Source organism: Etheostoma spectabile, unplaced genomic scaffold, assembly GCF_008692095.1.
Source record: "Etheostoma spectabile isolate EspeVRDwgs_2016 unplaced genomic scaffold, UIUC_Espe_1.0 scaffold00003856, whole genome shotgun sequence".
In the NCBI taxonomy this organism is placed as follows: domain Eukaryota; kingdom Metazoa; phylum Chordata; class Actinopteri; order Perciformes; family Percidae; genus Etheostoma; species Etheostoma spectabile.
The window spans coordinates 5,133-19,758 of NW_022603082.1; the positions used below are offsets into that span (position 1 = coordinate 5,133).

General features: G+C 42.9%; 3 non-coding genes across 3 annotated transcripts; 1 reads left to right on the forward strand and 2 right to left on the reverse strand.

Annotated features, from left to right (window-relative positions):
* Positions 1–11,170: 11,170 nt before the first annotated feature.
* On the reverse strand, positions 11,171–11,287 carry LOC116676845 (U5 spliceosomal RNA). Its single transcript, XR_004328837.1, has one exon. It is a non-coding gene; the product is annotated as a U5 spliceosomal RNA (small nuclear RNA).
* A 328-nt stretch (positions 11,288–11,615) lies between these two features.
* On the forward strand, positions 11,616–11,687 carry trnam-cau (transfer RNA methionine (anticodon CAU)). Its single transcript has one exon. It is a non-coding gene; the product is annotated as a tRNA-Met (tRNA).
* Positions 11,688–12,700: 1,013 nt separating this feature from the next.
* trnaa-ugc (transfer RNA alanine (anticodon UGC)) lies at positions 12,701–12,772 on the reverse strand. Its single transcript has one exon. It is a non-coding gene; the product is annotated as a tRNA-Ala (tRNA).
* Positions 12,773–14,626: the final 1,854 nt, after the last annotated feature.

Here is a 14,626-nt window from a genome sequence, read left to right on the forward strand (position 1 = left end):
CCAGCGTCTGGTTGGCAGCTGGTAGCCAGCGTCTGGTTGGCAGCCTGGTCGCCCAAGTCTGGTTGGCAGCCTGGTCGCCCAGCGTTGGTTGGCGCCTGGTCGCCCAGCGTCTGGTTGGCAGCCTGGTCGCCCAGCGTATGGTTGGCAGCCTGGTCGCCCAGCGTCTGGTTGGCAGCCTGGCGCCCAGCGTCTGGTTGGCAGCCTGGTCGCCAGCGTTGGTTGGCAGCCTGGTCGCCCAGGTCTGGTTGCAGCCTGGTCGCCCCAGGCTGGTTGGCAGCCTGGTCGCCCAGCGTCTGGTTGGCAGCCTGGTCGCCCAGCGTCTGGTTGAAGCCTGGTCGCCCAGCGTCTGGTTGGCAGCCTGGTCGCCAGGTCTGGTTGGCAGCCTGGTCGCCCAGCGTCTGGTTGGCAGCCTGGTCGGCCCCTCGCCAGCGTCTGGTTGGCAGCCGGTCGCCCAGCGTCTGGTTGGCAGCCTGGTCGCCCCAGCGTTGGTTGGCAGCCTGGTCGCCCAGCGATGGTTGGCAGCCTGGTCGCCCAGACGTCTGGTTGCAGCTGGTCGCCCGAGGTCTGGTGGCAGCCTGGTCGCCCAGCGTCTGGTTGGCAGCCTGTCGCCAAGCGTCTGGTTGGCAGCCTGGTCGCCCAGCGTCTGGTGGCAGCCTGGTCGCCCAGCGTTGGTGGCAGCTGGTCGCCCAGCGTCTGGTTGGCAGCCTGGTCGCCCCGCGTCTGGTTGGCAGCCTGTCGCCCAGCGTCTGGTTGGCAATGGTCGCCCAGTCTGGTTGGCAGTGGTCGCCCAGCGTCTGGTTGGCAGCCTGGTCGCCCAGCGTTGGTTGGCAGCCAGCGGTGTTGGGTCCGTTCAGGGGCAATTGAACATCTGCAAGTTTTTGAATAGCTGCCTCAGCTTCTACTTCATTGGTTTCCAGTTGTGCTGAAAAAATACGTAGAAATCGTTAATTCCCAACTCCCTGACATTAATACTGTAAATAATTACCATTAAGGCTTCTTTGTTTTGATTAAAAAGTAAAAGTATTAAGACTTCTTTTAAGACTTGATACCTCCAAAACATTTATTGGTAATTAGGCCAGTGGCGTTGTTTACATCATTACAGAATCTGTATTGAGATTAAGTAGCACAGCAGTTGGGTTCATGTGCTGCATTTACTTGGTTTGGGAAATTACACAATCTCTACAGAGCTACCTTAGCTTAAGTTGGCTGACCTGACTATATAAATGTCTGAATAATTTGAGAAGCCAGCTTTATACTACATTGTATGGTCAAATAGCTTAAATTAAACATGGGTTGGAATCCCCGTTCCAAAAGCCAGACAACTTTACCTTAATTTACTACATTGTGCCACAAAGAAAACTCGCTGTAAACAAAATTGCAGCATTTTCCCAATATGGTTTCATAGAACCCGCTCACCGTTTTTTAGCAGCTTGGACAACATGGACTCCATTGACTGGAGAAGTGCAAAGGCCCTCTTCATGGAGATATATTGGGAGACACACATCTGCAGTTCAAAATAATTCAGTTAGTATCCGTAAGTAGCTCTATAAAGATTCTGTCATAATGTTCTTACCTCTAATCATTCTTCTCTGCGCAGCATCATCATGTCTTCATTTGTGCCGCCAACTGGCAAAACTCAAGCCTGAGGACAATGCAACTGCGGTTAATCAATGTTTCTGCTGTTTGACACCACAGATCATGAACTCGCTAAATTTCATTTCAGTAATTGAGTAATTTACCCTACTCTTTACATTCGCTATACTCCACTACATATTTGAATACAAGCTTCAAACAGAAGAAATGTAACAACACTTTTGTTAATCCAAACAGTCAGAACACAAACAACAAAGACCCAAACAGCTGCCATCACTCCAGTCACCAAGAGAAACTGGTTCCTGTGCTACATGCCAGGTAAAAACCATCATGCAGGTAGCACAGCTGTTGCTGATCAGCTCTGATTGGCTCTCTCTGCAGAGTCGTGCTAGTTGAGATTCAGCCATGAAAAATGGGAATTTGGAAGCAAGGGACATGTACAGACTATATTGTAAAGAAAGTCCAGGAAGTTGTGTTTTTTACAAGAAAGAAAGTCAATGATGTTTGTCTGAACACTGTTAGACTTTTTTGTAAATTGCGTTAACTTACTGGCAACGTGCTGTAACTTCCTGATTACGTATCATAACTGTACATGTTTTTTACAGTATAATACCCTTACTGTAACTTAGTTTTACAGTAGTAAAAATACCCTTAGTTTTACTGTTTAAAGAATCCACAGTGGGAAAGCCCCAGGGATTGATTAAATTCGTAAGAAATATTGTAAGGAGAGGCTGTCTTGTTGACAACCTCTTTAACAGTGCGTGGAGGTCTGTGGCAGTGCCTAGGAGTGGCAGACCAGGGTGGTTGCTCCCTCTTCAAGAGAATGGCATCTGCCCATTACAGGAGTATCACTATGCGCAGGCTCCTTGGTAAACTCTACTCCAAGGTCCATTACACCATGGAACCTTTAGAAGTGTTGCAGGGGTATGCTAGGCGTTTCTTCATGATATCCACATGTGTGCTATTGAAGGCACACAACATCACAACAAGGATTAAAAGCAACAATTATTGGCCAACTTAAGTCATTTAGGTAGCTAAGCATCCAGAGGAGGTGTGGAAAAAAAAAGCAAGTCAAGACCGGGTTTGAAGGAACTTGCCACAGACAGTGAATACAGCAGTGTGATGTCTGCTATGTACAAACACATGGTAACTTTACATCTGTTGACATAAAGATGCTCACAAAATGCTGCACTTACAATTGCGTTTCTTGTGCACATTCATGTCCTCTTAATTACAAAGAACTGCTAAGTCTTCTTTATGCCAATATCATTGGAAATATCATGTCTCAGAAAAACCAGTAGCTGTCAGACGTGGGGTTGAATCCACGCCTCGAGTGGAGACAGCGACCTGAACGCAGCGCCTTGGACCGCTCGGCCATCCTGACTGATCCAACAAATGCAGTAGGCCTTTCTCAAAATTATAATTTAATATAGTAAATTAAAGATGTCATGATATAGTAGGTTCTCAGTCATCCATGTCATAGTTAACAAGGGAAGGTTTCTCAACTGTCAGTCCAAATATATGGGCGTTCATGGAGACATGGAAGAAAGTCACTAGGGTGGCAATGTGCTTGAGAAAGGCAATACATTGCGCGGGATGTGAAGGCAATGGCAATACAGGCCAAATCCTATGGTGGGATCAATATCCAAATTTCTGTCCACAATGTCCACCTGAATCCAGAAATGTCCGCCCAGATGGGAAATAGACCTGACAATTGGATCAACATTGTGCAATTATCTTCAAAATGTCCAACTGAGTCCACAGATATACCTGCCAGATGGGGAAAAAACTGATAACTGTCTTTGTGGTCTCTAAATGTGTCAATATTGCCGTACAATGTCCACATTGAGTCTAGATGTGTCCGTTTTGGTTCTCTAATCCATGCTATTACACCCAAAAGTTCACAACTAGGCCAAGGGCAACTGGACTTGGTAAAAGGGTTCTCCGCGAAGTTTGTTGTCTTCAATCCAAGAGACTTCTTTAGTTGTTTTTTTACACAGAAAGGGTTGGACACAGTGCCACTCCACCACACCATATCTGACAATTGAAAGCTGTGGGGAAGGGGGGTTCCAAAGCTAATAGACCATCAACAAGCAGTTCTGATGCACTATACTGGCCATTTCAGGATGAGCACTGTATACTCTGACTCTATTGCCCCTTATCAGATTAAAGCTGTTAAACTAAGGCAGACCCTGGCTAAATGACACCATAAGGGCCCTTAGGCAACACTGCAGACAAGCTGAACAAAGATGGAAAGACAATCTACATGTGACACTGGGGTGTATTAAGGGACAGTCTATCACATACCAGAATGCTGTGAAGGTGGTGAAGATGCAGCATCTCTCTTCTGTCATAGCTAGCAATTGCCACGAACCTAGATTGTTATTTAATACTATTAACTCCGTCATAAATCCATGCACCTCTGCTCCAACAGATGTGTATTAGTACATGTGAGAAATGTCTTGGTTTTTATTGACAAAGTAGCATCTATCTGGGAAATTACCAGTGCTAATTTAAGGTCTTTTTATCTGCTTTCCTACACACTCAGCTGTGTTTGAGGAATTTAAGCCTGTGTTGAGGTTGTACAACACATGAAACCTGCAAACTGTCCCTAGCGACGTTGTCCCCGCCAGAATCGTGAAGGAGGTTTTTAATAGCACCATTGGGGGCGAGTCTCACTCTTTTAAGTAAATTGCTAAGCCTGTACTTTGGTTTACTTTGAGTGAGAAGTTGAAATCAGTACTTCTACTTTTACCAGAGTATTTGTTAACACAATTATCTGTACTTCTACTGAGTTGGGCAGTGAGTACTTTTGCCATCTCTGATGGTGGTTGGTATGCAGGTCACTTGATGTAATACAAGCAAATACACAAGGCCCCACCCAACAGTTTTGTGATACGGGGCGTGCAACTGTATGTCAATGATCAATCTTGTGGCTGTGACCAAGAAACACCCAGAAAATGACTGATACATCATCAGTTCCAGAATTTTCTTGGATGCCAAATGTTTGAATTTAAAGTCAGAATCCAATTGACATGTAAGAACAGTACAATGCACGTCCAGCTTCTACATTTCCGCATGAGTCGCTTCCCCAATTTCTGGGGAACAGGGAAATAGCCTGATAAGCATAAATGTGCAGCGCCACCTCAAAAAGCCATAAAGCAAATGCTTGTGGCTTAAAGTCGAGCTCCTGCTCAGAAAACATCAGACAGGCGCAGTCTCTGTGGCGCAATAGGTCAGCGCAGTCGGCTGGTTACCGAAAGGATGGTGGTTCAAGTCCACCCAGGGACGTTTGTAGCTAACAAAGAAGCCAAAGGTAAGGAGTGCCAGACCTGTTATTGTTTTTAGGGAGCAGATTTACAGCTATACACTTTGTGGCTCACACAGTGGCTAAGCTTGTTAACAACAAAGATGCCATTTGAACCTCCAGAAACGCTGGTAAGAAAGCCCATGCAGACCCCCACCCCCGTGCCTGTGATCAGGATGGCTGCAGTATCTAAGTAGTATGTGTTTTATGATTGTATTTTGTTTTTGAATGGTACATGAACTATTTTAAAGAGTGGTTTATATGCTGCGAATTTTGGCTGGTTTGTTCATGAGGTATTTGGTATGTTTTTAGTCTTTGGTCTTGGACAGTTACCTTGTCAATCTAAACTGTATATCCTATTGTCTCTAGAACAATATGCAGTGAGTAAGTGGAGGAGTAATGGCTCTTTACAGTAAATATGCAAAAGAAGAGGATTCACAATTCAGCCCAGGTAGATGCTCAGCCCATATTCACACAGACTAAAGTACTCACTTAATGCTGGTTACAATATTCTAATAATCAACAATGCCAGCGAAAAAATGAAAAAGTGTGATATTTTTTAAATAATATATTAGCAGTTTTTAATAAAGTATTGGTTTACTTGCAAAGGTTTTTTTTCCATAACATTAACAAGCATACCGTTAGTTACAGTCCCTGTGTCTAACACGAAGTGCCGTAGTGGGTGGCGCGGTGGTCTAAGGTGCTGGATTAAGGTTCACTCTCCACTCTCTGGAGGCGTGGGTTCAAATCCCACTATGTGTGCATATATACATAGCTGGAAGCCAACCAATTGTGTCTCTTACAGCTGTGTCATTTGGCTGAACTGGGTGAAGTAACTGGAATTATGTCAATCACCTTGCTGGGATTGTTCCTTGTTACCCTGGGTTCAACGATTGGTGAAACCTTCCTTTCCAGCACTTTGGAGTAGACACTCAACAAATAATTGTGATAATTAATCGTGATCTCCATATTGATCAAACTAATTGTCGGTTATCATTTCGCATAATAATCATGCAGCTCAAAGAGATTTTATCCCAGGTTGGGCAACCTAACCCTTGTGTGACTCTTGGGAAAAAAAAGCAATTAACACACTCAAAGAAAGCTACTGCGATGACTGGGAATCGAACTCAGGTCAACTGCTTGGAAGGCAGCATGCTATATCTCACCACTATTACCACATCTCTGGGCAAGCATTGTTCACTTCAAATCTTGTAATACATCTGGCATTGAGACTCAAAGTGTGCTCATCACTGAGCTACAGCCCCTGATGAGTCAGAAATTCCCTCCAGGGGGTCCTGTGTTTTCACATTCACAAGAAATGGGAAGTGCATGAGCATGTGCTAACTCCCTTCGATAGCTCAGTTGGTAGAGCGGAGGACTGTAGACGCATAAAGCTGAAATCCTTAGGTCGTTGGTTCAAGTCCTGCTCGAAGGTTGTTTTTCCAAAGTTTCCTTTCGAGGATCAACAAAGTATTCTGATTCTGATGTAGAGATGGACAGACAACCCAAAAGAATAATTTTCTTGCCGGGACATAACAAGAAACAAAAAAAAAGTGTTCGTTAGACAGAGTTAAGCCCTGACAAAATAGAGAACTACAGACAAAAGTTGTGGAATAGTGCCAAGTGTGACCAGAAGAATTGAAAAAAAAAACCATTTACTTTAAGGTTTGTACTATAAAGTACAAACGTGGATGTGGCCTAAATGCTGGAATAGCGCCCCTATCGAATGATGTGCCAAATTTTAAACTTGGCCATTCTCGTTAGTATAATGGACAGTATCTCCGCCTGTCACAATACTACACACAGACTACTCTTGAGGGGAAAGTGGCCCTTGGCTCAGCCTGTGTTCAGCGTGGGAGAAGAACTCTTGATCCTAAAAGGGAATATTGTCAAGCGATGGAAAGAGTACAACTCCTGGACATGAAACAACACGTCTCAAGGCGCAGCAGTGTGTCGAGTCTGGGCACCTTAGAATCCTTTTATGGTCTTCGCAGATAATGTGGTTCTGTTGGCCTTATCAGGCAGTGATCTACAGCGCCCACTGGGGTGACTCATGAGGGGAAAGGCGGGCCTTGGCTCAGGTTGTGTTCAGCATGGGAGGAGAACACCTGACCCTAAATGGGAAGGCTAAGACCCTAAATCAGGCTTTCAGTACCTATGGGATAATACAATATTGTTCACGAAGGCACAACTGAGATTTTTTATAATGTGATGTGTCATTGGTTTGCTACCAACGCTAAGGATGCCTTTCATTGCGGCAGGATTTGGACCTTCGTGGGAGACCCCAATGGGATTTCTAGTCCAGTGCCTTAAACACTCGCCCACGACGAGACCAAAAAGTGGTGATAAACCAACTGCTGGAGGTAGCTATGCTCACTACTACACCACCATCACTAGACAAGGTGATATTCACTGCAAATCTGGCAACCCATCTGGAAATTGAGACTGATTTTGCATTAATTAACATAAATGCAGGAGGTCTCGACATCCACACAACTGTGCTATACAAATTTGCACAAATCCTTTTCAATGCTGAGTAAAGCAGGACATGGGTAAAGTGCCAGAGTGTTAGACACTAGAGATGAGCGGATACTCGGCTCAGAGAAACAAGTATCGGTATGGATAAAGCACTTTTGCCAAATACAAGAATAATACGAGTAATACGAGTCCATATCTGTTCGGATTGTAAAAAATCTGACTGACGTTGTAGCTGACTGTGTCTGCGTTCTGTGATAGGTAGTCACAGCACCCTCCCCTACACTATTCTGTGATAGGCTAGTCACAGCACCCCTCCCCTACACTATTCTGTGATAGGTAGTCACAGCACCCCTCCCCTACACTATTCTGTGATAGGCTAGTCACAGTTACCCTCCCTACACACAAAAAGATTCCTTGTGTTGTCATGGAAATACTTTTCTAATCAGCAATAAATACAACAATTTCTGTTCAACCCGTATCTATTGCATGCTTAAAATAACATACTGGTTAAAGCCCCGCCGATTTCCAGACAACCCAACCCACTTCCGGGTTAAACCCGGTCCACTTCTGGGTTAGGCCCCAGTCCGAGTACAGATACAGATTGTGCTGACAAACTGCCTGGGAGCTCCTCCCATTCAATCAGTGGTGAACCAGGTGAAACAAATCTTCCAGGCAATCTGGGTGAGCCAGTACCCGGCTCTGTTGTTGTATTCAAACACAGTGGAAGGAGCATTGATAGCACTTACAAGACCAAGGAAAGTCATCTTTGTGAACAAGGTGATTGTGCAAGACCAAGCCCTCCACAAAACTGTGAAGGACAGCCGGTAAGCGCCATATTGGCCATTCAAGATGCTCTAGGAAAAGCACAGACTTTTACCTTTTGTAACTTTGATAGGACTTGTTGAAGTGGTACTTGCAACTTTAACTGTTTGGTTTATCGAGTGGGTATAAAGGAAAAGTAAGGAAGCCAAATCAATTGTTTGAGAAAGAACGTGATTGAAAGAGGTTAAAGGTAATTTAACGTTGTGGACATCTTAACAATACAAATAAGGAATTTGGTTAAAGATACTTGTTAAAAGACCAAGAAAACATACAGTTTCAATTCTTCACTAGAACAATACAGCTTAACACTAATGATTAGGGATTAAGTTTGTAAATGAGTTTTGTACTAGTAAAGAATGTCTTGTATTGCATTCGGCTATGAATTTGGCTAAACATATACTGACTCTCATCATTTAATTTAAAAATGTTGGGTATTTATTTGAGTTACATTTGTTTAAGAATTTGTTTATCTGAGTTAAAGGTGAATAGTTTTGTTTATTTAATTGGCTGTCAATTCAGATAATAATTTGTATTTGTCGTCTCTTTTTTTGAGGTTTTTCCCTTTTTACTGCCCACCAAGGAATGGTTAATAAAAGACAAACAATGATCCCATGGCTGTTTATTGAGTGAAATCCAGTTAAAAAATCTTCTGTGGAGGGACTGTCCTTTTCAAGTGGGAATTGCACAAGAAATACATCAGAACTTGACACAGATACAGATAATGCTGTACTCGCTCATCCTACCAGGTACTTTAAGATCAAAGGGTAAGATCTGTAAATGTCTCTGATAAATTGCAATTTATTCTCCTACACAGTATTATATTTTTATGTTAACAATACATTGCAGTTCTAGTGTTATTTGTGGTCGGTTCTGCTTTTATTTTGAAAGCGCCTTTTCTTCTCTGTATTTGTTTGACGCTACACTTCCGGTCATACTCTTTTCACAATGTGTTGCTCACGCATCGTCAGAGTGGTAAAAACTTGTAAGTTATAATCATTCATCCATTTGAATTTTGTAAAGAAAAGGTTCGCATTGTGATTTACTTTTATTCTTGTTGTTCGCACATGGTATTTCTAAGAGCTCCAACTGTGAGAATGTGTCAAGCTAGAGAGCAAGCAGTTAATGGAGGGAAACTCGTTGATTAGCGCCCTCGGAGAGCGAATAAGGTACGATTAATATGTGAATATGATTCATATTTTAATTGTTTGTGAATCAACATTGAAACATTTTGTACTTGTGTTTTCTGTAGTTTTCACGGTGTTCATGATACAAATCGTGCCTGGTGCTCCTTAAGAAGAAGAATTAAAGTGACACCCGTTTGAAACTCTCTGCGTCTGAGTCCATAAATCCGAGGGGCCGTTACAAGATCTTCAATCTTCTGAGGTATGATCCCATCCGTAACCGTGCCATAACTGCAGTCTTAGGATTTCTGGATGGGGCCGTGGCTGCTGTTATGTGTATAGCTGTAAATCTGCTACCCTTTCCCTCCTTTCTCCTTTGGCTTCTTTGTCACTCTTCTTTGCACTCGGTCCCACTTGGACCCCCACAGGAAATTAAAAATGGCTCGTTCCAGGTGAAAAAAATCCCTTTTCTGGGTGGGATTCTTGTCAGTTGATCTGCGAGTTTATGTGAATGTTTTGCAAAATCTAAAGAAATACCCTCCAGGGGGTCCTGTGTTATCATATAAATAAAAATGAAAAGTGCGTACATATGCATTAGGTCCCTTCGATAGCTCAGTTGGTAGAGTGTAGGACTGTAGAGGTATAAAGCTGAAATCCTTAGGTCGCTAGTTCAAATCTGGCTCGAAGGAGCCCTCTTTTCCAGAGTTTCTCTTTCCCCCACAAGTAAAATGAAAAAACACTGCAAAAACCTTTCCACCGTGTGTTCATTTAAATATGGGTACACCTACATGTAGGGCTACGAGATTGCAATATAAGCCTATATATTAATATTAGGATTATAAATAAGTTAAGGATGCATAAAATAAATAACTAACTTCAACTGGGATTTTATTTTTTTAAATGTATTTTTTTTTTGCTAGCTCTGGAGGGAACTACTAGAATTGTTGGGCCCTTGTAAATTACAGAGTGTGGTATAGACCTACTCCAACTGTGAAGGGTCTCGAGATACTATAAATTAAATTTAATTTAATTGAGTCAGTATGGACTTGGGGTGCAGCACGTAACAGGAGAAGGAGAAGTCATCAGTTGGGCCTGTGCCTCGAGGAATGGGGGTATTAATATGACTAGGAGGGGTGGATTCATTTAGACTAACATATTCTCCATCACCCAGCCAGGTTTCAGTAAAACAAAATAAATCAATATCATAATCTGATATTAATTCATTCATCATCTTGCTCAAGGTGAAGGATTAAAGACCCAGTTACTTTAACATCAGAGGGTAAGGTCTTTAATCTTCTGAGGTATGATCCCATCCAGAACTGTGCCATAGCTGCAGTCTTAGGATTTCTGGATGGGGCCGTGGCTGCTGTTATGTGTATAGCTGTAAATCTGCTCCCTAAAAACAATAACAGGTCCGGCACTCCTTTTCCTCCTTTGTCCTTTGGCTTCTTCATCACTCTTCTTTGTACTCGTTCCCACTTGGACCTTTACAGGAAATAAAAGATGGCTTGTTCCAGGTCTAAAATCATTTTCTGGGTGGGATAAAAACAGAGCTGATGAGTAAAAGCAAAGGTAAAATCACTGCCTTGATGATTAAAACCATTGCTTCTAGTGTTAGTCCTCTAAGTCTCCAGTATCCTACTCTCTGACTAACTTTCCTTACTCTGTCTGGCCAATTTGTTTCCCACACCCTTCCCAATGAAATTTTTTGATCGGTCCTGGTCACAGTCCGGGGGAGTCCTGTCGTCTCAGTCGCTGTCCACGGCCCATGAAAATCATCTTGCTTCTATCATTTAGCTGCTGTTAAGACTCTGAGTCTAGTTAAGGATAGTTCAAAGAAGTACAAAAGACTCGGCCAAACAGCAAAGCCCCCCCCAAAATAGTTTCAACTCATCAGCGTTCCCCTCCAAGGAAGTCTTTAGTAAAAGGCAAAAGTCTTGTGCATTATGAAGAGAAACCAGAGTGAGTACAGCCGTCTGATCGAGAGCAGCCGAAAACCCTAGTGGACCCAGTCCAAAGCATCGCGGTAAGCCTCACTGGGTGTCCAAACTAAAATGATAAGAGGCAACTTTGTAGACTCCTTACTGATGTTTATATCTGTACTCACAATGCCCTTTTTTAAAACACCAGCCAATCACAAGTGTCACATGTGAATAATCAAGGTGTGAGTAATCAGGAAGCTCACATAAAAGATAGTGGCAAGGAGCAACCACATCTACCAAATGTTTAACTTTACAACCCGTGAGCTCCAAATGTCAATCACACATCTTCCCGCCCCTGAGTATTAAGTGTAGAGCAGAGTGGCGCAGCGGTAGCGTGCTGGGCCCATAACCCAGAGGTCGATGGATCGAAACCATCCTCTGCTAATTGTATCAGCATTACTTCTATTTCCTGTGTGTTAATGTTTAATGAAGCATCTGTTGCTGCATCTGTCTGAAGTGAAATGTCTCCACCTGCTGAAAAATAAACTTAATCGCATGTCAATTATATTTCATCCACGAATATGCAAACTACAGTGCTAATACCTGCTGTAACACCCATAAAAACTGGAGCGTAATACAATAAATATACTGCATTTGAAGTGCTTGTAGTGCTATCTGATAGTCTGAGGTATAAAAGGGACACCGCTTAGTTTGTGTCAAATGTGCTCTACCACTGAGCAACATCCCCTGAAGATTTTCAGATTTTTTTTTACTCTTTTCCAAGATAGACTAAGACTTATCTTTATTAATCCTTCTGGGTTGACTCACCGCGAAGAAATTGAAATATTACGGAATAAAAGAAGAAACCTGGGTAAAACATGTAATGTTAATGTTGTATATGGCTTCAAAACCTGTAAATACAACTGCGATGGCTGGAAATCAAACCTGGGGAAAATGCTTGCACTGCTACGGTATAAATCATAGTTGAAAAGTAACACACCTGTTGCCTTTCTGCTGCTTTCTGCTCTGTTGATAAACTTTTCAATTGGTTAGTAGTAGTTACCAGACACGGGCAAAGTGCAAATCGCAGAGCACGCCCTGTGTCTGTGGATCCTCATGGAGGCAGCTTGATTGATTGATAAAGTCCCTTATTTGTACCATAAAAGAGATCTAATATTTTATCAAATCAGTGGGGCAAGTAACCTTTCTGGCTAATCTTGACAAATAAAGCAAGTAACCACACAATGAAAGCTACTGCGATGGCTGGGAATCAAACCCAGGTTAACTACTTGGAAGGTAGCTATGCTCACCACTATACCATCACAGGACAATGCAAATCTTGGCCAGTGAGACTGATTTTTGCATTAATTACCATGAACACAAGGAGATTGCCTTTTAATACTTTTCTCTTTCAGAATAAGAGCTTTTTGCAGCTCTTTGGCAGACTGGAGACCTGTTGGAGATGCCGGGGATTGAACCCGGGGCCTCATACATGCAAAGCATGCGCTCTACCACTGAGCTACATCCCCTGAATGTTTTTGGCTTTTTTTTTACTTTTTGTGAGATCATTGAAGAAGAGAAGACACCTGGGTGAAATATGTAATATTTATGTTGTATATGGTTTCAAAACATGGCGGTGGCTGAAAAGTGAGCCTTGGGAAAATGCTTGCACTGCTATGGTGTAAATCTAGTCGAAAAGCAACACATCTGTTGCCTTTCTGCTGGACAACACAACACTCACTGCAAATCTTGTAACACATCTGGGCATTGAGAAATGCACTGGTGGAGACGGGTGGCTTCCAGTAGCTATGAGATAACACAATATTGTTCATGAAGCCACAAACTATGTAGGGTGTTGTTTTAATGCCCCGGATCCCTAACAGGGAGTCTACCTCCTTCAATGTTCAGTTAGTTTTCTGATCGGTTAAGATTTCTGTTGGGGACCCTACCGGGAAAAATGTTGAAGTAAACTATTGGCCACTTGTCTAGCCTTGGTGTTTCTGAGGGAGAAAGCCTCTGGGTAACATGTTGCATAATCACAAATCACTACGATGTAGTGGTGACCTGCCCTACTCCTACTGTTAAGGAGTTTAGATCGGTGGTTGGAGTCACCTGCTAGACACCCTCTGCTACAATTCTCCATGTCTTTTCTCTCTCTGTCTGTCTGTCACCCCAACCAGTTGAGGCAGACGCCCCCCCACCCTCTTAAAGAAGCCTTTCCTTGTCTCAGAAATAACCACAGAATCACAACTTCCATGCTTGTGCCAGTATTCAACCACCTGAAAGTCGCTGTATTTCCAGTATCAGTTGTGTTTTTTTGTTTTTAAAACACCTGCCCCGTGTGAGGGTTGAACTCACGACCTTCAGATTATGAGACTGACACCCTGCCTACTGCGCCAACGAGGCACTCTCAATGGTTGGGAAAATTCCGTAAAATTTGGTCTTCAATCTTAATAAAAACAATGTATGTGGAGACCTAAGCACTCCACATACTTTGCCAAACTTTGCGTAGGAATCGGCGTACGCCCGTCCTACGCCGGTTTTAGGTCGTATGCACGTTACATAAATGAGGGCCAATGTGAGCACAATAAAGAGTTCTTGAAGAAAGGTTTGTACTTGTGGACGTTCTAGTTTTTTTCCCAATTCTTCTGGTCACACTTGGCACTATTTCACATCTTTTGTCTGTAGTTCTCTATTCTGTCAGGGCTTAACTCTGTCTCCCCCGCCTCTTTTTTTTGTTTCTTGTTATGTCTTGGCAAGAAGTATTATGCTTTTGGGTCGTCTGTCCATCCGTCAGGCCAAAGAAACAGATACCAGCATGTAACTTTGCAAATCAGTGGCTCACCCTGGCCGCCATCAAAGATGCCTATTATAAGACACCTTTCTTTTGTGCCGAAAATGGCTCTCATCAATCACAACAAACTCTCTTCTTCCATCAATCTTCTGGCCCGTACGCCTCCTCATCCTTTCAACCGCCGTGACACAGACCTCCCTTAGTTTTTTAGCCATTTTACTGAGAGTTGCTGAACTGGCCGCAATGCTGTCATCCATCATGTCAATCTGTCGTAATCGTAGACCCTGACAAAATCTCCATAGGCAAATTTAAAAGAGTAATGTTTATGTATATCTGAAATCATGAACAAAACATTCAGTGCTTTACTTGGCAATGTAGTGAGACTGTGGTATGTGTTTGTTATCATTGTTATTACTTGCCTACCTGTACATGAATTGCATCCAGTTACTGAAGGAGATCTTTGAACGACTGAAGATTGACTTGTGCCTGACAGAGATATGTTTTTCCGTTCCAACATGTCGACAGGTCCTATTTAAAAAGAACAGTAATATAAAATACTGTTTTTATTAGAAAGATGTCCATGGCCTAG